The sequence below is a fragment of the Mus musculus genome, chromosome 3 (assembly GCF_000001635.26).
Source record: "Mus musculus strain C57BL/6J chromosome 3, GRCm38.p6 C57BL/6J".
Taxonomy (NCBI): Eukaryota; Metazoa; Chordata; class Mammalia; order Rodentia; family Muridae; genus Mus; species Mus musculus.
Window position 1 is genome coordinate 69416226 of NC_000069.6, and position 25740 is coordinate 69441965.

Consider the following 25740-nt stretch of genomic DNA (forward strand, 5'->3'; position numbering starts at 1 on the left):
GTCTATCACAGAATCCGGAGCTTGCTGACTTTGCAGTTATGTTACCTGGCTAACAAGTCCTGGAAGACCGTCCATCTCTCCACCCTCTGCTGCCCACGCCAGGAGGTGCAGGTTCTGGCCCGCAGTCCTAGCGCTTACATGTGTCCTGGGCATCTAATCTTAGGTTTCCACTTGCTTCTGTAGCTAGTGCTCTTACCCATTGACCCAACTTCCTGGCCCATGTAGAGCTTTTTAAATGCAGGCTAGAAAACGACATTAAAATATTGATACCAAAATAAGAGTCTCCAGGTCTCTGATAATACTTTAGCTTCTTCACCTTCCTCTTCAGCCCTGAGTTGCTCTGTATTGTCTACTAGTCAGGGGAGTTTATTCTTCTCTGCTTAGTGTGTGTATGTCCTCTCCCCAACACCAGCAAATGCCTGTTGTTGTTAACTGCTTGATTGTTGTTGTTAAGTGCTGGTTTCCTAACGACTATTTAACTTGCCTTCTCTTCTGCTCTCATCACCCAGTGGTGAAACACATTGACATTTTCCACTAAAGCTCCAGCGTCAGAGTTAGTTTTAAAATTTTCCTTCCTGTGCATGTGTGTGCGTCTACATGTATGTGCGTGCACCCCTTGAATATACTGGTACCTGGGGAGGCCAGAAGGCAGCATCAGATCCCCTGGAACTGGAGTTACAGGGCAATGCCCCTGCTGTGGGTGCTGGGAAGAGCAGCAAGTGCCCTTAACCCTTGGCCATATGTCCAGCCCTTCTAGTCTAGCTTAAAGTTGTCTGCTATGTGTGAGAGGTGACTCATATCTGTAGAGAGTGTAACTGCAGTTGGAGAAGAGGCTCAGTTGGTAAAATATTCGTTTTGCAAGCATGAGGTCCTAACGTAACCCCCAGCATCCTTGCCTGGTCTGTTAGTTCTTGGTCAACTTGATATAAGTAGGAGTTATCTAGGAAGAGAGCCTCAGTTGAGAAATTGCCTCCATCAAATTGTGGACAGTCTGTGAGGTGTTTCCTTCACTGGTGATCCATGTGCAAGGGCCCAACCCATTGCCAATGGTGCCGCCCCTGGGTAGATGGTCGTGCATCATATAAGAAACCATGCTGCGCATGCTATAAAGGGAGCCAGGAAGCATTGTTTTTCTGTTTCTGCTTCCATTTTTGCCTCCAGGTTACTGCCCTGTTTGAGTTCCTGCCTTGGCTTCCCTCAGTGATAGACTGTGGTGACCAGGACATAAACCACTCCTCTGCCCCGCAGGTAGCTTTTTGCTCATAGTCTTTAACACAGCACTAGGAAGCAAACTAGGACAGGCCAAACATCTGGACAGTATTTGAGTACGCTTGTGATCCTGCTGCTGGAGAGATAGAGACAAGCCGGTTCTTGGCGGTGGAAGGAGGTGTCACTTGCTGGCCGGTCTATTTGCAGGTTTCAGGACAATGAGAGAACCCGGTTTTACTTTATGGGGGAAAAAAAGAAAGAAAAAGAAAGAAAAGAAAGAAAGCTATATGATGTGTGTGTGTAATAATATCTAAGGTTTTCCTCTGGCTTACACACACACACACACAAACTCACACACAAGCACACACGCAGCATGGACACTCACATTACAAAAAGTGTGACTCTAAAATTACTGGGCTGTGAATGGGTCACTCACGCAGACAGTTATCAAGTATGTTGCTGCAGTTTGAAAAAATTTTTAAATTTATTTATTTGTGTGTGTTGCTAAAGAGTGAAGCAGGAGTCTTGTTCATGCCAAGTACTCTGCCTTTAAGCAGAAACCCAGCCTCTATCGATTGATATTTTATAATTTGTGCTCAGCAGTTGGTTCAATGTTCATATATAAGCCTAATACTTTAATTGTGTGTGCGCGAGTGTGTGTGTGTGTGTGTGTGTGTGTGTGTGTGTGTGTGTATGCACGTGTGTGCATGTGTGTCTTGTGCAAATGCTTGCATGCCTGGGATCAAAGGTCAATTTCGGGGGTCTTCTATCACTCTTCACATTATTCATTCCTCTCACTGAACCTGGAGCCCACCAATTGGCTAGTACTATTAGCCAGTGAATTCCCAGAGTCCTTCCATCTCAGACTCCTAGAGTTTCGAAGCATGACTTTCTATATGAGTACTGAAGAGCCAAACTCAGGTCTCGATGCTTGCGCCATCTCCCTAGCTCAGGCTCGATTTTAAGTGCTGGCTCTGCCTGAGATCCGCATGACTCGCTGCTTTGGATACCTGCATTCGAGATTTTAACCATGCAGCTCTGGGGGATTCCCAGCCCTCTGCAAAGCCCCCTTTGGGTCTGTGAACCTGGTTAAGAACACCTCTTTGAGAGTAAGTTAACTAATTTAACCTACTAGCTGAGATGGATAAACCAGCCTGGAGAATGCAGCTAGATGAGGGAATCTTGAGTCAAGAAACTGGTTCCATCAGAGTCCAAGGATCTCACTTCCCTAATTCAGAGCATTTGGTTACATTTGCTACCATCCTCACTTCACTGCCAGGCCCTGCTTGACTCTCTTTAAATATTCACATCCCAAAGAGAGCTTGGAGTCTCATGCTCCTCTGTCCTTCTGACCACTGTGTGAAAGGCTATTTAGATCGAAGGCAGACTTCTCTCCAGCAGTCCCTTTACCTCCATTAGAGGTAGCCGATTTCACATCTGTATCAGTTCTTTCTGCAGATGTGTTTTCTGGAGCATGTAATTTTGGTTAGGTGCTAAACATAAGGACAAGTAAGTTAAAAAGGAGGGTTCCATAACTATATTTCCCCAGAAGAGCTCAGGCTTGGTTTTGTGGAGGATTAGACAGAGTGCATTATTTCTACGAGGGAACAAAACATAGAAGGTTGTTGAAATCTTTAAAGTGTCAAATCCGTTGATTTTTTTTTTTTTAAGTTTTTAGTTTTTCAGGGGGTGTGTTTTGGGGTTTTATTTGTTTGTTGTAGCTTAGGCTGATCTCAGATTCGGTGTTTTATCTCAGTCTCCTCAGAACACAGGAGAGCCCGTCTATGATATGAATAGGAATCTAGAGTTTACAGAAGGTAGAAAAACTGGCCATGGATCCAAGTTGCAAGTAGAAATACTAAAAGTCCAATTATATTTATAAAAATAGGGAAGTAGAAATACTAAAAATCTAATTATATTTATGCAGATATGGATTTGAGTGTCTAGGAAGATGAGGTGGAGTTGGTGAGCTCTGGTTGGGTGAGAGCAGACCTCAGGACAGATACAGTGATTGTGGAAGACAGCAGATACCAACCTCTGGCCTCCACAGGCACCCAACACACATAAACAAACCAACAAATGAACAAATAAATACCTGGGCCTGAATCTAGCAGGTGCCCAAGCTTGAGGAGAAAGGCCAGCAGTCGTGGATGTAGCTCAGTGGTAGAGTGCTTTGTCACCTGTGGGTTTTGTCCCCAACATCATGTGGAGAACAACACTACAATCTGCCAGATAGTGTCTGCAGATGGAGACAGCTCATGGGGTTTAAACAGGTTTAACTGAAACCAAGCCAAACAAGGAAGGGTCTTTGAACACCAAAACTTTAAAAGGTGTTTTTTTTTTTAATGTTCATTATTGGTATCATTTGTTTCAATGTATCCAGACTTGATGCCAAGTGTCAGAAAATGGGAGCCAAGCTCCTCTGAAAAGACTGTAAGGGGCTCTAATGTGGCTTTAGTATAATGGCTGATGAGGAAGACTGCTTTGTAGAAAGCAAACAGAGGTATGACTCCTTTGGAAGGACCATAAAATGTGGGTTGGAGAGGCACCCGAACAAACGGGTGCATCCAGCCCTAGAGGGCACTTTGCAGTAGTGATAGACCAGGTGGAAAATCCAAGGGTCCTTTATTGTTGACCTTAAGGACAGCAATACAAGATTGCCTAGTATGAAGCCATTTTAGAATCAACACCCTTGGCTGGTGTAATAATTAGCCTCCTTCAGTTAGTTCTGAAATCCCAATTTAGTTATGTCAAATGTGTCCTTTATCGGATTTCCAGATTTAAGTAGTAAGTTCAAGTGAGTGATATAGACCTATCAATTAATACATTTTAGCTAATTCTTTATTTCAGTGATGTGTGTGTATAGAGAGAGAGAGAGAGAGAGAGAGAGAGAGAGAGCGCTGTGGCAATATTAAACTGTCTCTCAAAGCAAATAACTCGCTCATTTTAGATTCTAAGTTCCTTTTCTGTGAGATATTCTGAACAATTAATATGACCCTTGGTTACCTCTCTTTTTCTGATTTATAGCCAATCAGAGTAACTTTTCTTGTTTGGAGATTCAAACAAAAGCCTTCTTTTAGTACCTCTTATGTTCTTTAGAGTCAATTTGCAACTTGATAAAAAAATAAAAGGGGAAGGCAATCAGCAAATACTACGCAGTTACTGGAAGCTGGCTCTTTTTGAATTTTTAATGATCACTTAAAAGTACCTACAACCTTATAATTGACATAGCAGGAATTTTAAAGTCAGACTCTCAACTGATATTTTGGTCTAAAATTGGGTCTATATTTCTGCCTTTGCATCAGGGCAGATGAACTTGCTAAGTCGTTTTTATTTCTGTCCTTTTATCTCAGACTTAAGGGTAACATACCTAAATGCTGATTTGGGTTTTCTCTCTCCTGTACTGTTAAAATGCTACTAAAAGATTATTACTCTCCAGATAGGTTTTCTTGACATTTCTTATTTCTTGACTTTTTCTTTTCCATTTTTCTTCCCTATGAGTTGAATCTAGAAGAAAATTTTGTCATATAAATATAGATATGTAACATATATATATATATATATATATATATATATATATATATATATATAAATAAATAATTTAACTTAAGTGGTCTAAACCATTTGACTTCATACTGGATCACATTTTGCTCATTGAGGGGAAGGGGTGGTCGGTAAAAGAGGATAAAAGAGGAGGCTGGCCTGTGAGCAGACCATGAAGAAGCAAGCTCATTTCATGGCAGCTAGGTGTATGACCTAAGCTGTGGCACTGAAGAATAGCTTCCCTTGCAGGATATTTGATGACACCCTGAACCCCGAGATGGTATACTGGGGAAACCTGTGTCTAGTTGTGGTGTGGCTCAGCTCTTAGCACACACCTTTAATCCCTCTTTCTGGAATTCAGACACACCATTAGTATATACCTTTAATCCCAAACAATGAGGGTAAAGTTAGTTTGTAGAAAGAAGCACTGGAGTTTCAAAGTGATGTCTAATTGTTGAGTGGCAGACAGATTTACAAATCAGAGAAAGATTTGACAGAATATGCCCAACTCTCACTAGAAGAGAAGAAAGGGCATGGCAGAGAGAAAGGGGCACTTTACTGGGACAGTGATAGAGAACAGCTTGCAAAGAGAGAACAAGCTAGACACAGGCAAAGAGAACGAGCCAGAGAATGAGAAGGAGCCAGAAGATTAGGACATTTTGCCAAAGTTAGCATGAAACCAAGCAAAGCAATTAGTAAGAAACTGAGAGAAGGCAGATTGAATCAGTCAGCTTGGAGAGGAGTTTGAGCCAGAACAGCTGAGTTAAACCAGCCAGGCAGCCAGAGTTCAGAAAGAACTAGAAAGGGTGAGCTTATTCAGCAGCAAGTCTCAGAGGCAGAAAACACTCTAGGCCTAATTGTATGGAGACTAGAAGCTTCCAGGTCCAGGCCTAGTTTAGCAGACAGAAACAATACGCCTCAGAGATGACATCACATCAGGTGAATAAATGTTACATTTATAGGCGTCCAATCTGAGGAACTTGAGGCACCCTATTTTAACCCTCTGTAGCCTGGCCATGTGTGTCAAAGTGAATGACTTCGTTAGGGTTTCTGTTATGATGAAACACCACAAAAGAGCAAGTTGGAGAAGAAAGGGTTTACTTAGCTTATTATTCCATATCACGGTTCATCTCTGAAGGAAATCAGGACAGGAACTCAAACAGAGCAGGAACCTGAAGGCAGGAGCTGATGCAGAGGCCATGGAGGGTGCTGCTTACTGGCTTGCTCCCCATGGCTTACTCAGCCTGCTTTTGTATATAACCCAGGGCCACCAGTTTAGGAGAGGTCCTAACCACACTGTGTTGTGCCCTCCGTCAGCAATCACTAATCAAGAAAATGCCCTCTAGGCCTGCTGTCTTGGGGTTTTACTGCTTTGAAGAGATACCATGACCAAGGCAACTCTTACAAAGGCAAACATTTGAGTGGAGCTGGCTTATAGTTTTAGAGGTTTGATCCATTGTCATCATGGTGGGAAGCATGGCAGCATGTGGCAGACATGGTGCAGGAGTTCTCCATCTTGATCCAAAGGCAGTCAGGAGGAGGCTCTGGATCACACTGCCCGTTCTTGACATCCGTGTGTGTGTGTGTGTGTGAGACCTCAAAGCCCCACCTCCACAGTAACACACTTCCTCTAACAAGGCTACACATCCTTCAATAAGGCCACACCTCCTAATAATGCCACTCCCCATGGGCCAACCATATTCAAACCACCACACCTACCTACCACCAGATATCATGAGGACATTTTCTCGATTGAGGTTCCCTCTGCTCAGTGTCAAGTTGACACAAAACTATCCAGGACAGTGAGTATGCTTCCTATCTGATACTTTCAAAGGGTGTGAGACCAGACTTTTTTTTTTCTCTGCCTCAGCATTGAGGAAAGATGTTTATCCCCTGGTAAGGGAGATGTCTGGCAGCAGATACAACCGTAGCAATTTTCAAGACTTTGGCTTGTCTTCAAGATCCCCTGCCAAGATTTCAGTGCTTAAGGGAACCTAGAGATTGAGACGAGACTTCAGGGCCTCACATGACATTTGGGAGAACGGGGATTTACTTTATTTTGGTGGAGATACTGTTAGGAAAGTGGACAAAGCTTAGCTGAATATTTCAAAGCAGAGATTTTTGCTTTTTAGTCATGTTGCATCAGGAGTACCATGGTTTCTGTGCTTTGAATCGAACATACTCAATATGACAGTTGACGTTTGCCTTTCCAGAAGAGAAGTTTGCACACAGCACTGAGAAATCACCTGTAGAGCAGGAGACAAACACAGGTCTCATGAAGTGGGGGTCCCACTTTCTCACCAGGTTTATAACACCATAGCCTTGCTCCCTGTACTTGGCCCTTACGTCTTTTATCTGACTAGTTGTAGACATGTGATTTGATCAGAAGCCGTACAGGGCTTTACACTTGGAATCTGAGCTTGATCTCAGTTGCTTTATTCACTCTTTACCAGGCCTGTCCGTTTTAACATTGCAGCAGGACGCCACCTGCAAACCCAAGCTAGTTACAAACACCAGCAGCAGTGATTGTATTTTAAGGAATTTGATGGCTTTGTGCTGGGCCGCCTTCACAGCTGTTCCAGGCCACCTGTGTATGCCCATGATTTCCTCATCAAATAGAACAAAGTGTGTGAGAGGCTTTAACAAGCTCATGCTGGTAAAATGTAGACCCGTGGTATGTGGGTCAGAGATGCTGTTTCTTCAGCATAAATCACTAAGTGCATTAGCAGGAGCACTAGGGTAGAGGCAGAACTATAGAATTACAATGTAACAATAGTGTAACTATAAACAAGAGAGTTTCCATGTCTGTTCAGCCTGATTTGTAAAAGCTTTTAGTGATTAAGGATAGGAAGTGTATGTTGGGTGCATTTTAAACATTTTTAAGCCTTGTCTTTTTAACAGTATATATGGTGTTCTGTGTCATATCCAAGTCTCAAATTTTGCTTCTTTCTTTCTTTCTTTCTTTCTTTCTTTCTTTCTTTCTTTCTTTCTTTCTTTCTTTCTTTCTTTCTTTCTTTCTTTCTTTCATGTATATGAGTACACTGTAGTTGTCTTTAGACACACCAGAAGAGGGCATTAGATCCCGTTACAGATGGTTGTGAACCACCATGTGGTTGCTGGGAATTGAACTCGGGACCTCTGGAAGAGCAGTTAGTGCTCTTAACCGATGAGCATCTCTCCAGCCCATCAAATTTTGTTTTCAAGTCCTCAGATCTCCTGTGTTTTAAGATCTATTGGTTATATGCTCTGTGATCTCAGAGACACCAGACCTCGATGAAACCGTGTTAGGGTCATTTAAATAGAATTTCATTTTTTGATAGTTCTGTCTCTGTCTCTGTCTCTCTCTCTCTGTGTGTGTGTGTGTGTGTGTGTGTGTGTGTGTGTGAAAATTGGTATCATTTTCTGCACTTAAAGGAAAGATGTTAAGCTAGCGTGGTAGCATGCATCTATAACCCTAAAATCAGAAGACTGAAGCAGGGCAGTCAGAAGTTTAAGGTCATCCTCTGCTATGTAGCCAGTGTGAAGCCATCTGGGGATATGTGAGATCCCGTGTCAAAAATTAATAAGAATAAGTGAATAGCATTCGAATAAGTGTAAATATGACTGACTGTGGAAACATTTTGTTCTAAGACAACTCTGGAAGAATGTAGTTGACTAGAACCTGGGATTCTCCACGTGTACCACAGACATGGAGGGGCTTGGCTCGTGCGTAGTTGGAATCGCATGCTGTCCTGACTGCTGGAAGCTCTCAACCACCTGTGGCTAACTTAGTCCTCCTTCATGCCCTGTTCTGTATCAGCACAATTTAGGATTGCCTCTCGGACAGGGCTAATAGTTTTTCCTCCTGCCTCTCCTTCTAGATGATACCAAATCTTGTAAGGCAGACCTCAAAGATGAAGGTGGCGGCAGCAGCAGCAGTTCTAGGAACAGGAAGGGATGCTGTAGCAGCAGCAGCTCTGGTCCTAGCAACAGCAGCAGCAGCAGCTCTGGTCCTAGCAACAGCAGCAGCAGCAGCTCTGGTCCTAGCAACAGCAGCAGCTGGAGCTGCTGCTCCTCCTGGTCCTGTTCTGGTCTAGAAAACTCATCCTCCCTCCCTCCCTCCCTCCCTCCCTCCCTCCCTCCCTCCCTCCCTTCCTTCCTTCCTTCCTTCCAAAAGAATGAAGGAAATGATTGACCCCTAACAGCCTCCAAGAATGTAACACCACCATACAAGATTGTTTATTTCACAGTCGAGACAGAAGTCGAGCATAGAAGATGGTTTTTATTTTTACATTTGCAAAATATGTCATTATGTTAAGAGCTCTTGCTTCGGGGGGGGGGGATGGTAATTATAAGGCTAGTAATCACTAGTAAATCAAGAATTGAAGGTGTCACAGTAAGCTAAGACCCAGAAGTGGTGGGGACATGACTGTGCCTCTGTGGTAAATAATGAACTTCAGCCGTTAATGGTCATTCATTGCTTTTTGTACAGAAGGCTTTAAAAACATTGAATCTGAAGCCTTATTATAATTGTAATTAGCAATTCTGAATTTGATAATTGTACTTACTGAAGGCTTCCTACATAGGAGAGGTCTTTACATATAATTTTTAAAAACAGAGTAATTAATAGAAGATTATTTAAATTCCTCTTCTGTAACATTTCACTTAAATGTGGAAGCATGGTTTTAGCCTTTGGCAAATCATGAATTAATAATTCTAGAAAAGCGAGAGTGCCTGTGGGAAAGATTTCTTTTTTAAATTTTGCTTGAGAAATGGGACTTTCCTAGTCTATTGAGCATGTATCCATAATTTCTCAGAAATTAAATAGCATGACCCTTTGATTGGATCCAAAAATCTAGATATTTAAATACACAACTTCAAAGCAATTGGCTTGAAATCCAAGGATCCATTTTAGGATGCTCTGAAAATTTTGTTCCCTTTCCAGTCCAGCTCATGCATGCATATATTCATCTTTATTATTTATTAAATGTATTACAGATATTCATTTTTAGAGTCTGCTGTTACACCTCTGCAAAAAAAAAAATTCTTATATTTGGCCCTGCTTGAATCTATTTTGGGTAGGATTTGAACTTAAGTAGGAGGAGAATCTAGTTTGGAAGAATCAGAAATCATGTAACAGTAGGACCTAAAAACTAAAGCCAAAATTGGCTGAAGGGACCTAGCTGAGCTCTTGTGAAGAACAAGCATGGAAGGCCGCAGTGTTTCCCAGAGGTCTTCATGCACAGGACATATTCCACTCCACTATTCTTCATCCTGCTAAGGGACCAAGGGTGGCAGCAGTGCTGATACTCAGCATTAAAGGCAAAGGTGGAAGAAGGATCATTAGAACATGTTTGGAGGGTGAACTGAGAACTCACCATCTAAAGTCTAAATAAACTAACAGTTCTACCCTGTTCGGTTGCTTGCGGATTTTCTTTTCAGCTGGGCACAGTTTGGTCTTCATTTTTCCATGTTCGCTGTTGTACAGTTAGGGGACCAGCCGGTTGGGTGATGTCATTCCCCTCTTCCCCTCCCTTCGTTCCTTTCTGTTCATCTGTGTGTAACACTTAGCCCTTCATTTTAGCAGGCTCTGTAGCCCTTAGGTGTTTATTTTCTTGTCCCCTTCCCACACAAGTCCCCAGTTTTCCTTATAATATTGAGAAGCATTTTACATATAGTTGTCAGAGCATGACTGCTGATTAGAAAGTGCCTACCTTGGTGTTGGAGTTGAAGCATCCCTCTCCTCCAGCACAGTTGTTTTCATCTTACCCTTAGTACTGAAGCTGTGTCCTGTGCCACACATGTCTTTTACCATTATGCTCAGTACAGTCTTCCTAGAGAAATAAGTTCTTGTCCAAATTGAGGGTCCCCTTCAGTGTTAAAAGATGATAAGGACTTTTAGTGTGCACTAAAGCCAACAGTCAGCAGGCACTCGGTGATGTAAGACGTGTGTGTGTGTGTGTGTGTGTGTGTGTGTGTGTGTGTGTTGGCCATTTGCCGTCAGCCTTAGGGGCAAGTTTTGAAGCATCTTCATTTTAAAGAGGGATATAGAGAGTATAGTGATTGTATCCAGATACCCAGAGCAAAACTCCTTGAATATATATGATTCGTCTTTTTTCCCCTGAAATTATATTACCTTTTTTTTTTAATTTAGAAAATATGTTTTGAGACAGAATCTCATATAGCCCAGGGTGGCCTCAGACTTGACATATAGCTGAGGGTGACCTTGAACTCCTATCTTGCCTCAGCCTCCCAAATACTGGGGTTATAGGCATCAGCCGCCATGCCTGGCCTAGTTTTTTCTACGTCTTTCTCCAGGGACTGGAGAGAGGGCCCACTGGTTCAGAGTCACTGAGACTCTTTCAGAGGATCTGGGTTCAATTTCCAGTACCCACATTGGGCATCTCCAGGAATCTGGCAGGCCTGGTCTCCCATGGCACTGAATGCCTGTGTACATAATTAAAAATAAAGCAAATCTTAAACACGTGACAGGTACTGTCATTGATGTGTATTGAGCTCCTGCCATTTCCTGTCTAGCAGGAATAGGGTATGCGGCAGTGAGCATGGCACACCAGCCAAGTCCCCTGATCTCATGAAAACTATTTTTATCTGACCCTTTGGGCTCACTTATATGACAAGGAACAGAAGCAGAATTAATGCCAAGAAGTAGCAACAGGAAAAAGAAATGACCGCATCTCAATTCATTCTTAATATCAGAAAATCACTAAATTGCTACTAGTCCACACATCTAAAATTTTGTATAAAGATATCTAGTTGTAGTGTTTTGGGATTGTCTATCAGCATTTATATTCACATTTTTAGGATGAGTTTACATAGTATCTTTATCTTAAGGTGTTGGTATTGATTAAGGTGATTTTTAAAAGAAAATTAGTGTAGCATTTCCTTCCACACAGCTACCTTTCATGTGATCTTTACTTCCCACTAATACTTAGCATTTCCCGATAAAGCAAGACAAGAGAGTCTGTCGCCAGGGTGCTGTAAGGTGTGGTGGGTGTCTGTCTCCCATGTTAGAATGACCAGTTCTGTCCTGTGAGTGGTTTTTTTCTGCTGTAGTCAGCCACATAAATCATCCAAGACTTCAGATGCTATGTGACAAACTGGAAATTAAGCCAGCACTTAGATTTTCTTAATTGCAAACAGCTCAAGGCTGATGCTGACTGCCACCTGTCCTTCACCCGTTATATGAACCCCATCCTCTGTGGAGACAGCAAGCACCCTGTGTTTGTGGGGAGTCCGTAGGCTTAGAATTGGATCTCATTCCAGAACAATTCTGATCTTAGTGAGCTTGATAAACGTGGCTCTGAAGACAAGAGCTTGCATCACAGATTCAGGATTTGATTTACATCCCAGGCTAAAGCCTGCTTACTAACCAGACTCTGTTATTGTCCTGGGTTGCCAGGAGATGGTGTCTTTCATAGGAAAATATCCTATTATTTGCTAGCTGTATACACTGGACCTTTGCTGGACTGCCGACCACCAACCATCTGCCTCTCTGTTCTTATTTGAAGTAAAGCCTTTGTTCAGGGAGTCAGGCCTTCTAAAGGGGGTCACACTGGGTCCCTGGAAGTCAGAACTCACATGTGTGACTTGAGACCTTGGCTCATGTGTGAGGACGTGGCTCAAAGGCAGAGTGACAGAGTCTGAGTGGTACTGAGAGTCTGGGACGTGGCTGTACAGTCACAGCAGTGATGACAAAGGTGTGCTGACCTCTCCTCCCAACCTCCCTTCAGCCTCTCAGAAGCCTGGTTCACTTTCAGGTTAGCCTTCCACCTTTTCCTTCAGCTTTTAGAGTTCTCAACACATTACCAAAAAAAAAAAAAAAAAAAAAAAAAATCCCTGTTAGCTGACAAAATTTAATGAGAACCCCCAACAGTAAGTACACTGAGTGAAAAGGAAGGTAAATGAGGCCAATATTTTCCAACATTGGTCCCATATACTGTTTTTCCTGTAAGTTCTTCTTGCAGTCTGCCCTCAGACTCTTCCATGAGAGATGGGAGTTTGTGTTCCCAGTCCTTAAGCAGGCGTAAATCAACAGACTGTAGTAGGGTAGAAATAATGTGAGTTATTAAGCTATGCCGTACAAGGCATGCCATGACCTCTTGGGACTCATTTCTATTATGTTTGTTTTTTTGTTTTAAATAAGTGTCCCCTGAAGAGCTGTGTCTTAGTTAGGGTTTTAGTGCTGTGGACAGACACCATGACCAAGGCAAGTCTTATAAAGGCAAACATTTAATTGGGGCTGGCTGACAGGTTCAGGGGGTCAGTCTGTTGTCGTCAAGGTGGGAACATGGCAGCATCCAGGCAGGCATGGTACAGGAGGAGCAGAGAGTTCTACGTCTTCATCTGAAGGCTGTTAGCAGAATACTGACTTCTAGGCAGCTTGGAGTAGAGTCTTACAGACCACACCTACAGTGACACACCTACTCTAACAAGGCCACACCCACTCCAACATGGCCACACCTTCTAATACTACCACTTCCTGGGCAAACCATCCCAAGCCATGTGAGACAGACTGTTTTGCCCATCTGTGATGAGGTGGAAGCTTTAAGAGGTTGTGATGGGAAGAAGCCAGGTCACTGTGTGTGTGCGCACGCGCTTTAAGGGGCCCTCAGGACCACAACTTCTTCCTTGTTTCACCACCCACCAATTCTGTGAAGTAACAGCTTCCGCTGGCCTCACCTCCTCCATGAGCTGCATTGTCACAGTCCAGCATTGTTATCAGCTCAGTGGGCCGTGGGCTCAAAGCTCTAAAACCATGAACAAAAATAAAGGTTTGCTTTGAGAAACCATTACATGTAGCTATTTCATAGGGGGAGGGACAGGCTTACCACAGAGCATACACCTCATCAGAGCTGTCTCTCCTTCCAGGTAGGGCTCCAGGATTGAATTCGGGTCTTCAGGCATGGTGAGCTGAATCTCGCTGAGACATCTTATTGCCCTATTCCCATAGTACTCATTGTGTCTTAGGTACCTTTTATAACAATGGAAAACTACCAAGGAGTCCCGGGTTCAGGTGCCTTGTGTCTGTCGTATAGGAGAGATCACATGAAGAGATCACAGGTAAAGAAGGATGCCAGAGAGCCTCAGCTGTTCCAGCCCCCAGATGTTTTCCTGGTTTAGGTGACAGGACAGATGTGTGAATAAGCAAGCTCTCGCGTGACTTCTCAGTTGCAGCTCAAGAGCAGGCCCAGCTGATTTTCAGTGGAACAGACATAAACTGTTTGGAGTCCCTGTCCAGACTGCAGATTCATGAACACAATAAACACTGTCGTTATTTTAAGTCACTTTGGGTTCATTTATTTTTTTGGACAATGTACACTTTTATTAATGAATTGTGTGTTAAATAGTGATGTATTTTTTTTAAAAACAGCCATGTTTTAAACTTGTGCATATTGGCCTCTGTGGCAATGTAAATAAATACATGAGAATATTTCCAATTTTCATGCATGAATATTAAGCTATAATATGGTTTACTAGTTATTATGGACAAGTTAAATTCTGCAATAGTTAATGCACATTTAAATAGCCACAATTATATAAGTTGTAATGAAAAAAAAAAACAGCCAGTGTTTGATATACTTTAGATGCCAGGTTGTAATTTTTAATGTTCTTAATTCTTCATTTCCATTCATGGATGCAGTTCTATACATGTGGATGCTAAAATGCAAGCTGAGGAAATTCCCTTTGACCACAATAACAATCTCACACAAAAGCGTTTGTCCTGCTTTAGTGAGACAATGCATTTGTTCATAATCTTTCTCTCCAGGTGTGGTTGCTCATTCTATTAATGAAAACTCTTACCAGCGCTACCTCAAAGTTCAGTCTTCAAGAGAATTTTATAAAGTTAAAGAGAGTTATTCATTTTCTATATATTTTAGCATTAGCAACACTAATGCTAAAAATGACATCAATTGCATTTCTTTTCTTGGGTGTCCTTTTGGCCTCATCTTCCTTGATCTTCAATTAAATTCTTTAGTATTCATAAAGTATATTATTTCTGTGGTATTTTATGTGCAGATTTCTTTTCTGTAAGTAAAATGAGGTTTACACAGTACAGTCTGGTGTGGTAATGTCAGCGACAGCCAGTTCTTGTCCATCGATGAGTCCTAGTTCTTTTAACAACTTGCAGAGATTTAGTCTTCTTTGTTCTTCAGTAGATATTACTGACTGTATGCAAAGTGTCCATTGTTTTCTCTCTACTGTGCCTGTGAGAGCAGCTGGAGCGTTCATTTGCAGAGAAGCACTATTGGTTAGATAGTCCAAAACCTCTTGTAGTTTAGTTCACAGGGAACGAATACTGGAATGTTTTGAGGAAGCCGATTATAAGTGGGACAGTTTTCCTGTTTTTCTGTTTCCAATGTGTATGTGTACAGTCCATCTACATCACTGGATACAAAATAATTTATTAAGGGGAATGTATGCACCTGTGGTTATCTTTAAAGCCTCAGCCGCAGTGGCTGCATTTGTGGGCGCTGCTGCAGGAATGATTTATTCTACTACCCCTGGAAAGAGCCAGTAGGTAATCCCTCTTATATGATATTAGCATGACACTTTCTTTCAGACTTTTGGGAAATCCACTGACTTTATGTTAAGGGTCATCTCCATCTAATGGAACCCCATCTACAAAAGGCTGTTCTTTGGGCCACTGCCACATTCTGACACACTCGATACAGTGTCCCAGTGGCCTGGGCAGGGATGCAGTGGTTCATATGGAGAACTGGCCTGTGGTAGAGAAAGTTTCAGTGTGCACTCGGTACACACAGTCATAAAAATCACCTGGGCATTTCCTTTAAAGTCTCTGTTCCCCACCTAGCAAAGGGACAATGGAGCTTGGATCCAACGTACCATCTTCATAATATAGAGGTGATATTAGCATTCCATTGCTCTGTCCTCTGGCTAGGACAGAGCCCGGGCCACGTACAATAATAAGAGATTGTCTGTGGGAAGTATCATTAAGATGCTTGTTGAAATGTGGGACTCTGTTGCAGTTAGGAACGCTGTCATTTAGGGACCCTGCAACAACTTCAGCCTTGGGTCTCTCATCATCTTTAGGCCTAAATAAAAACTGTATTTAGACTAAAAACATATATAGTGCCTATCCATGTCTATAACGTGAATGTATCTAAAGCCAGACAAGGCCAGGTTTTACAGGATATTACCTACTAAGTTACCAGCTCCAGTGGCTAGAACTTCACAAGTATCTATTAAAAACTGAAATGATTCAGGGCTTGTTTCAAAATCAGGGTCTTTGTGGGGTCCAGATCACCCAAGGAACTTCTTTTCCTGGTCTCAATGGCCTTCTCAGGCTCCGGTGTCTCCATAGCCACGATCACCAGCCATCGTCTCAGCCAGCAGCTCTCCTATTCTCCTCTCTTCTCCAGCTCCTTGCCACCCTCCATATTGTCCACTCTGGGTTTATGATGTAGTATTATGTATCTAGAATGATGATGTTATAAACATTCAAGCGAGAATACCTGAATTAGACCCTTTAGTAGAAGCAGGCCTGTTTTACAGACAGGATTGTTGATACGGGGGTGGACTTAGTTGATCTAGTCCTCCCAGTTCTGTTTTGTAATTTCATGCACCTTTTACCGATACTGTAAAATTATTTGTTGAGAGTAAAGTTACAGAGTTTTACTATCTCTATTAGTCCCAATTCCCTAGGGGAACAGGGTTGATAGAAGGGTGTGTGTGTGTGTGTGTGTGTGTGTGTGTGTGTGTCTGTATGTTATAGGCTATGGGCCAGCTAGTCCAGCTCCATGCCATGCACTGCGCCAAGTGTTTAATGAGAAGGCCTACATGTGCCTGGCACGGAGTTAGAGGCTTCCTCTGCTCCCTACAAAGTGAAACTCATCCGGGTCATGTAGTTAGTGTCTGGGATTCCAATACAGGGCTAAGGGTCAGTCCAGGGTCTCTGTGTTTGTAATGGCCATGCTGTATATGTGCAATGGCTGAGTGAGGGTTCTTCATTTGTCTTCTTGCTTCCTTCTTCTTGACACTGTTTTTTGTGTGTTTGTTTGTTTGTTTGTTTTTAAGCATTCTCCACAGTAAATATTCCCCCTCTACATTCATTTTTCCCTTGGAAAGGACACACTTTCTATACCTTCCATTTGCCATGAGGCCTGGTCCTGGGTACTGTTAAGGTGAGTTGTTTACCCTCTTAGGGAAAGTGTGAAAACATAAGTTGTTTGATTGGTACACATGTGTGTATGCATGTTCACATGTATGTCGATGTATTCATATGTGTTTATGTGCTTGGAGAGACTTGAAATTTGCACCAGGAATCTGCCTTTATTACTCTCTACCTTAATTATTGAGGCAAATGCCCTTGGATCAAACGCTTGTGGGTACAGCTTGCCTGTCTAGCCAGCTTTAAGTGCTGAGATTACAGGCAGTCTGCCACACCTATCAAGCATCTTACCTGGTTTTGGGGGATCTGGTCTGGTCCTCAACACTGACAGAGCATCTTCCCAGCTCTGAAGTTGTCCGTAGTATATATGTTGTACCCAAAGGACACAACAATCTTAATACCAGTTGTTGAGTATTTAACATTCTTGCTTTCAGGACTTCTCATTCAAATGATTTGTAAAAGTAACTTGAGTTTGAGGGCTTCTGAGGGAAGAATGTGGGGCCATTCCGGTTTCGAGTATGTTGATGGTGCATTTTCTGTTACACTTGCTAGCATGGACTGAGGGCAAGCTGTGCTGGCCACGGGTGGATTGAGAACTGGAGGCCTGTATTGGTACTTAGTGAGAGTCTGATTACTTCAGTGTTCCCGTATGTGCATCATGCCCCATTTCAGGAGCTGAGATGATTTATAGCCGAACATTGGCAAATAAAATGTGAGGAGAATTCAATCTCTCTGTGCCTCTCACCGGAGCCCGAAGCTGTTCTCTGAAAGTGCTCTGCACATTACTGCAGACGCTGCGTTATTCCTCTATGCAGGTACCGCTGAATCCTTTATTTAGATGAATTGATTTCCCAGCAAACAGCAGGGTCTCTGAAAAATTGGTAACCCGGCATCAAGTTATGAGAAGCCCACCACTTAATGTGGGCACAACTGTAGTGGTTGGAGCACCATGTAGGGAGGCTGTGGTCCCGTTTTCCCTACTAACACAGGGGAATGAGAAAAGACTTCACAGTGGTTTTGAGTGTAGCAGCCTGAGCCTGGCCGTGACAGAAAGCCATTGCTATTTTTGTATGGTTCAGGAATGACTTCTGCACGGAGGCAGGTAATCGTAATATGAGCGCTGCAGAGGAAAAGCATAGTTTCGCTAACTGACCACAGAGAACGCGGTACCACTGCCACTTTCTAGAAGTTGTAGCTTTGCAGGAACCTGCACAGAGACAAAGCCTTACTTCTTTTATGCCAGTCTGAAATTTTTTATTCCTGGAATTTTGCTGCAGAGACCTAGATCTGAGTGCTACCCCAGAAGTTATAATTTGTATGCGGGCCAAGAGTTTAAACATGTCTTCAGACAAGTCTGTAAAAATTCATTTACAATTAAAAGTTGTTGGGGAAGCTTAATTGCCAACAGAGAACCTTCTCCATCCTCACCAGGTCAGAGAGACATTTAACATTTGCCACCTTTAGAGATTTTCCCACCCCAGGCTCCAGGCAAGCTGTGAATGCCATCCTGTTCAGCGGAGGCTTTTGTTCAGTGTGCAATTCCAGTCTAACAGCTTCCTGTCTCCTGCCATGTCATCCAGAACACACATGATCTTATCCAATCTAAGAGGTTTCTGTTGTTTTCAATTATATCTGGTTCATGAATGTAGACATGATGTTTTTGTGCACTGTTTAAACTTTATCTTTGGGCTATTCAAATGCTGATTTCTCTGCCCTCATATCTTGTTGCAATCCAGACACGGCTTTGTAATGCTTATACCAAGAATCTCCTGTCTCAAGTTTGTATAAACAATTCTTACCATTTATTCTCTGTTTTGTCAATAAATGCTGAGCACCCAGTGGGTTGGCAGAATAGAGAATAGGGCAGGATGTTCACAGCCAGAGAAAGGAGGGAAGGAGAGAGTGAAATTCAGGTCAGCCTGGAGGATAGAGGATTTGGAGCTATGAAGAAGTTCTGGAGAGAAATCATGAAAACATACCCGAAGCCCAAAGAACCCGATCACTGATAGTATGCAAGTATCCTGAGATGGGACAGGGAGGCAGCCAGATTAGCATAGGAGGTTAAGGTAGATCTTTAACTGCTCAGCAATTGAGGTGCAGGTTAAAATAAATCTTGATTTCTCCGTGTGGTTATTGGGGACTAGCCACCAGATTAATTTACTGCTACATTTATATTAAAGATAGTCTACATGTGAAAATGACCTTTACTCTTGAATGTTGATCATCAATTGCTTCTATAGGCTATCACTGTGGTCCAAGTGGATGGCATATAGATAGTTCAGTCCACACATGCATTGGCATGCTCATACATGCAAACCAAAGACTTAGCTCTAGCAAGTATTTGCACTAAGAGTTCTGGTAAGAGATCATTGTTGAGTTCAGGATTGAGATTTGGGTTTGTCTCCTTGGACTGCTGTAACAAAGTATCGGACACTGACATTTTCCCATGGTTGTAGAAGCTAGGGAGTCTGGGACCAAAGTATGGGGTTCTTAGTGTGCTTCTTCTCTGTGTACCAATGGCTGTCTTCTGTCTATGTAGCTGCTGAAGAGAGGAAGAGAAAGAAAGAGAAAAAGAGAGAGAGCTATCTGGTGAGGTTTTTGTTGTTGTGGTGGTTTTGTTGTTTTTAAATAAGGCCACACATAGCATTAGGAAGCCGGGACCTTTCTGATCTTTTTACACTCAAAGGCCTTGTATTTCAGTACCATCTCACTGGGGCTTAAGGGTTTTTTCCATATGCATTTTGGTAGAGCCTGGCTCCTCTCAGATTGACTTTCAAACATATAGATATGTGTATTGGAGAAGTAAACAAGAAGAAGAAAGACCCTGGGGTGCCTTATTTATACATGTGCAGCCCCTCCCCCCTTTCAGCACTAGGTTCAGAAGACAGAGGCCCTTGGTGATCTCTGTCATCATATGGACAACTTAGCACATTTAGTTCATTTATGCCCAGGAACCATTACCAAGCCTCCAACAGGAAACCCAGAACTGTTCTCATTAGCCAAGGAACTGATTACATATTGTTCAAGAATAGTGAGGAATCTTGTGTAAGGGGAAATATTTGCTTTTATTTCTTGAATGGAACAAGCAGAAGGCAAACAAAAAAAAGTTTTTTTTTTCATATTAAAAGAGATGGCACAGTTATATCCTGCCACAGCTAAGCAAGAGCCTCATTCGACTCCTGTTCCTTCTGACAGGGTAATGCTGCCCCTCCTCACCTTCCAGGCCTCTGGGGAATAATTTTTGTAAATTTTGTGTTCCATTCTAAAGCTGAGCGGTTCCATCCCTGAAGAGGAGGAGTCCTTCTTAGTGACCCCAGACTGTAGATTATGGAGAATGGAAATCCCAGGTGGATGGGAGTGTCACACTTAAACAAGAGCTCTGCCCAATGGTTCCAGTTCCTGTCATCAATAATGGATGGTCATTATATTTCCTCTTGCTTGTTAACTCTATGAAGATTAGGCACTCCTGGATACAGGATAAGACGAGGGAAAATAATTTTTTTTGTCCCCAAAGATCTTATAAATAAATCAGAAATGTATTTTGATGGATCTTCTTAGTTGCCAACTTGATTATATCTGGAATTAACAAAAGCCCTGTGAGGGATTTTTATAAATTAAATTATTTGACATGGAAAGACCTACCTCTAATCCAGATCTTTTGAGATGGGAAGATCCACCTATAATCTGGACCACACCTTCTCTGATGGCAGCCTATATAAAAGGCATAGCAGATGGAGGCTTGCTCTACTTTTGCCTGTTTGCCCTTGCTCTCAATGCCAAGTCCATCCCTTCACTAACACTGGAGCCTACTTCTAGGATTCTAGTATATACTGAAGACCAACTGAGACATCCAGCCTCATGGACTGAAGAACTAGATTCTTGGACTTTCTTTTGGTAGACAGCCATTCTTGGCATTCTAATAAGTCTCCCCCCCCCCATATTCCCAATCTGTGTGTGTGTGTGTGTGTGTGTGTGTGTGTGTGTGTGTGTGTGTGTTTGAACCCTGACTACTACATGTATACACTTCAAATGCTTAGCAACAACTTGAGTGGCATATGGTTCAAAGGCAGAATGAATAGATAAATAGTACATAAAACCGAAAATCCCACAGAATTGAAGACATTGGCTTCCAAGTCTTTATTCTACAGTTTTGAATTCTGAAGGTCAAAGGTTATTTGGATTTCTAATGAGCTCTAAGTGGTGCTGATGGTACTTTTCTGGTGACCCCAGTTTGAGAAGCAGTGCTTGGGGGAGGGGAGATGAGAGGAAGAGAGAGCACAACAGAGGGAGAGAAGATGGTGTGCACAGAGGTGGACCTCTGTAAGTACCTATCTGTTGGAGTTAGCCCTCACTCTTCTGTGTGGCTCTGACTTTTAGGAGACAGTGTGCAACAAGCCCCTGAAATACCTCCTTTGATATAAAAGGGGGACATGCTTTTTCCAGCAATGTGCAATTCCTTGCATGGAGAAGAAATTTGGCCATCTTGCAGCAGCAGGAGAGGAGCAATGCTCTTGTTTTTTTGTTTGTTTGTTTGTTTTGTTTTGTTTTTTGTTTTTTTCTGAGTGAAATACTTTCCTTTTGCCATTCTCCCTCCCTCCCTCCATTCACCCCTGTGTTCTATGATGTATATTAGTCATTTTGGCTTTATCTGAAAGCAAATAGGAAATACGAATTTTCAGATTTATGACTGATTACAGTAAATCTAGAAAAATGGAAATGAGAGCTATTAGGAAATTTCTAAAGGTGAAGGGTTTGGCAAGCTAGCTACTTAGGTAAGGGCTGTTTTGTGCTTTGGAGAAGAACTTGTGCTGACTGGATGCATGTTTCTGGAAAATAAATGCAGCAACATTTTCCAAACCTCTGGATGGAGCTTTATCATAAAATTTTACTGCTGTGGAGAAGGAGGTTTCATTGCTATTAGATTAACAATAGTCCAAACTGTACTGTTCCCAAATATGTCTTCCAACTACTTCATATTCCTGAGGAAATAATGTCTTGTGGATTTATTTATTTATTTTCCTAAGCACAGAATCTGCACTTAAATTCGTGTTATTTAAATTTTCTATCAAATGCCCCTTTGAGCAGTATAAAAACCTCTCCTAAACAGTTTCCGTTTTTAACTGAAAGCAACTCCCAAGGAGCCAGTATCAACTCTTGAGTCAGTCAGATTGACTTTGAGCATTTTGAGTATGGCGAAGTCAACACTCTCTTTTCTTCCTCTTGCCTGTTCCTACCCCCTACCCCCACCCCAGCCCATCTGCTTCAGTCCGTGTCCAGAGATCCCTTTCTCTGTCTTCTTAGTCATATTCAACATCCTTTCAAATCCATTGACAGTAGGGTATGGGTGTAGTAAAATTCAGTGTCCCTTCACAGTAGGATACCATGCCTTTGGCTTACTTCATGGTAATTGTTGAATTGTTGAACACTTGATTGCATCTGTTTCTTAATGAAGAGGGCAGCTTAGTGTTCCTCCAACTATTCAGAAGCTTTTAAAAATAGGCTTCTCTGAGGTAATGTTTTCTCTCTTAAAATATGACTGCATACTCATTAACTAGGTATTAACGAATACTGTGCTTTTATGCTGCAAATTATAGGAATCAGACAACAAAGGTTTTATTTTTAATATGAAGAAACGTGATAAGTGATATCTGTTACTTTTGTTGTATTTTACTTCTAATAAGGCTCTGACTCCAAGAGATGGTACTGGACTTTTGGGTTTTGTTATTGTTGTTTTCTTCCTTTCTTCCCCCTCTCGTTCTCTCTCATTTCCAAGTATGGTCATCCACAGACATTCGTCCAGAACTATAGCAGTAGAATCTGAACATGCCTCTCTGGGAAGGAACGTGGTTCTATCTGCTGTAGATAAAAGTGTGTAAAGAGCCCACGTCATTGCTGTCCCCAGCTTACTTTGATGCACGCTCGAAGGTTACTTTAAATAACTACAATTAGTTTAAAAATGACAACGGGGGTGGGGGTGGGAGTTCATTTTGTCCTGCAAGAGTCTGTCATGTTCTTGTCTGTTTCATTCATCAAAACTTTGTGATCTTTAGCCTTCAGATTTATACTATGTCCTCAGCAGGGTTCAGGGATGGAGGGAAAGGAGGGGAAATGTTCAAACAGAAACTAAATATAGGGATCCTATATTAATCATGGTGTGAAGCACATTCTACTTTTTTGTGACTTCCTCATTGAATGTCAGACGCCGTGTGGGTTGCTGCACTTAATCACCGTGCGCTGGCACAGAGTAGGCTGCTGCCAGCTGTAATCCTAGTAATGGTAGATCTTAGAGCATTTGGCTTGGCAATTTATTTAAATGCATGCTTAAGACTTTAGGTTTACTTTATTGAATTATAATTTACATACAATAAAGGGCAAGCATTTGACAAGTTACGTGAGTTTTGGTATATACATTTATGCACTGCCATAAGCAAGCTACCAAAAGGGATAGAAGAGGATTGACGGGGAAAGAAATGCTGGCAATAAACGCGGGTTTGTTTTTTTCATGGCTTTGAAGTCAGTTACTGTATGTGTTGTACTGTGAAATGCTACTGTTAAAGCTCCTTGCTACAAGATACTCTCCTAGTGAATTATGTGAAATTCATGAAGGATAGTTGTATTTCATGATATGTAACAAGAAATGTTAATGTCCTATGTCTTTTAAAATATGAAACATATACACTCAGAACTCCATGCACCACAGTATAGGGTTGTGCTAAATGATCTCACGTGTCCTGAATAAAGCTGCCAGTATCCATCTAACTTTTTCAAGTTTCCTTTCCTTTCCCATTAAAAAACCTTTGTTTGAGACCGGCTTTTATGTATCCCAAGCCGGACTTGAACTCACTCTACAGACAAGGATGGCCAGGAATTATGATCTTCTTGCTTCCAACCCCTGAGTGCTAAGAGTACTGATGTCTGCCACCCTGGCTAGCTATTAACATGGTGGGGATTGAACCCAGAGTTCTGTACATATTAGGCAAACACTCTGTCAACTGAGTTACATCTCCACTCTCATAAGTTTTAAAAGATAAAAATAATGGCCCCCAAATTCAGTTACTTGTGGTGTTGCTATTGCTGTTGTTCCCCCAGAGTATGATTGGAGGAATGGTGGCCCATCAGGAGAACATCACTTTAATGTTTCCCACCTCCAACTGGCAGTGTGCTGTGTTCCTGTTTTGCTAAAGGAACTGCTAACTTGCTGTCTAAGGAAGGGTTCAGGGATATAGAGGATAAGGGGAGGAACTAGCCTGAGCCTAGAGTTACTCAGAGCTGGCGTGAGTCCCCACGTTGCCACTTGCTATCATTTGACAAGTTGTTCCACTTTCTAAAGCCTCAATTTATTCATCTAAATAGAGGGATGACACAATTCCGATCCATCAAGAATTTACCATCCAAATGCGGGATGAAATTGGAAGAAAATGACTGTTGTCTAAAGAGAAATTCAAAGTGATGGGGCGTTTTAAAAAAGAGAGGGAGAAACCAGGCAGTTGCAGACAATTAAAGGGCTTCATAGCAAAGCTATGTTCAGTAGTGGGGAGCTCTGTATGATTAATTAGACTTTACAATTGAAACCTTCTCAGTGGGCTACAGCTTTAAGTAGAACAAGCAGTAGATGCCACACTTGCTGACCTGACAGCATAACGCAGTGGTCTACAAATGTAGTGGGCAGAAACTCATGGCTCTCCTGGGACCTGGGGTGCAGGGATTTGTAGCTGCTGAAACCTACTACAAAGGACAGAGGATTGGAAAGCAATGACACTGAAGAAATGACAAGGGGCCTCATTTCTCCATAGACAGTAGAGATTAGCCAGATGTTTGAGCTCTGCCCCTGTGGTTCGAGGAACCCCGCGGAGCTGATGATGCTAACGTTGTTCATAGTGACTCTTCAGTGACTAATGCGCTTACTAACCACTGTGAAGCCACTTCCTAGTAAACAGGGGTTGAGTAGGTGAGCTTTAGCTGAATGGTCTCTAAAAGCTGATCACTGCAGCAGAGCACTAGTGCCAGGGATTTAATCCAGCCCAGAGCCTCCATACCATGGAACAGGGCCATTTTCATGCTGTTTTAGGGTTTCCTGAAGTACTAGGGAAAGAAAGTGTGACAGATAAGATCTTGTATACCATTAAACCAAGTGACAACCCGGTATCGTTATTAAAAACTTTCCAGAAGTTTATTGAGCTAAGAAGTAGTGTTAAGTCTCAGAGAAGCAATTCAGTGTGTGGTAGTTCTGATTTCTGGACCTCAGCTTCCAGAGCATGACTTGACACCTCCCAAAAAGACACTCTCTTTCCATGAGCAAGGTACTGGTGGTCTGTTCCTCTCAGTCACCTTTACCTTATCCTTTTGAATCAACCTGTAGATGGGTGGGGATGGCAGGTCTGGGGGAGGATAGGAGTAGTGTAGGCCCCTTGGCAATTCTGGTGGGCTTCAGGATGCCCAGAAACCCTTCTCAGCCCTTCTCCAGCCTCTTCTTTCCTGTCCCACCTCCTTTACCGGCCTGACCTAAGGTATTAGAAATCCTTCTTTATCACTTGTATGAACAGTTAATTAAGGTCTACTCTCCTATTCCCTACTGGCTAAATTTTTGTTAATAAAAGATTTTATAAAAAGCCATGAAGAAAAACATACATATAAACGTGTTAGCAAAGTGTAAGTAGGCTATGGATTTTGTAGACTGATAGTGTTAGTGTTAGGAATGATCTTCGCTGTGGCTAATAGTATATCTGTCCCACTGTGTATGTGTGTTTCTCAGACTCAACCCTTAAGAGGCCAGAGGCAAGATAAAAGTCACATTTTTACACACTGTCTTCTCTAAGAGTGAAGAAGGTTGCAATTAGTCATTGGATTCCTTGCAGTTC

General features: G+C 42.3%; 1 protein-coding gene and 1 pseudogene across 2 annotated transcripts in view; one reads left to right on the forward strand and one right to left on the reverse strand.

The window, feature by feature from the left end:
• Positions 1-25740, forward strand: part of Ppm1l (protein phosphatase 1 (formerly 2C)-like) — a 243881-nt gene that overhangs the window by 99308 nt on the left and 118833 nt on the right. The window lies entirely within an intron of this gene.
• Gm17213 (predicted gene 17213) lies at positions 14980-16156 on the reverse strand (annotated as a pseudogene).